Below are 730 nucleotides of genomic sequence, written 5' to 3'. Positions count from 1 at the left end.
GTTTTTACTTGACGACAAATTCGGTACACTTGCCGAAGGGAGATTTGTTGAGAGACAAGTTTTCCGTGCATCAGCGGTATTTATTCGAATCCGATCTGAAAATTGTGGATATAGATCCGATCCGCAAAGCTTTTGGATCGGATCGGATCCGCACACTAATCGAATCGAATTGCGGATTTTGTGTTGGTATCCACATATCCGCAAAAATAAAGAAATAAATAAGTAAATATTCTTTTTATGTTTTATTTCAACTAATAATTATTTTATCATATATTTTAAATTATTTTAATTTATTATTTAAGAAAAATATGTTTAATATTATTTTAAGAGTAAACATATTTAAAAGAATAGAAAAACATGAATTTTATTGATATTATTTTAAAAAAAAGCTTTTAAAAATATTTTTGTGTTTTGCGGAAATATCCAATATCCAATCCGCACACGGATCCAACCTTAAAAACTGCGAATATTGGATCCGATGATTTTAGTGCGGATCGAATCGAAATTTTGGCTATATCCAATCCGATCCGATCTGATCCGCGTTCACCCCTAAAAAAAATGAATTGTTGTTAAAAAGACAATTATCAGTATTTTGAAAATGATATTAATAACGGTTTATTATTAAGATCAATATTAAAAAATAAAATTAGTCACCAAAATTTATATTTTGTCATTATATATTATTATAGATAGATAGATTATTATTATTATTATTGAATTTAATTTAGTT

This window comes from Arachis ipaensis, chromosome B06 (assembly GCF_000816755.2).
Source record: "Arachis ipaensis cultivar K30076 chromosome B06, Araip1.1, whole genome shotgun sequence".
Classification (NCBI taxonomy): Eukaryota; Viridiplantae; Streptophyta; class Magnoliopsida; order Fabales; family Fabaceae; genus Arachis; species Arachis ipaensis.
This window is presented reverse-complemented; position numbering follows the sequence as displayed.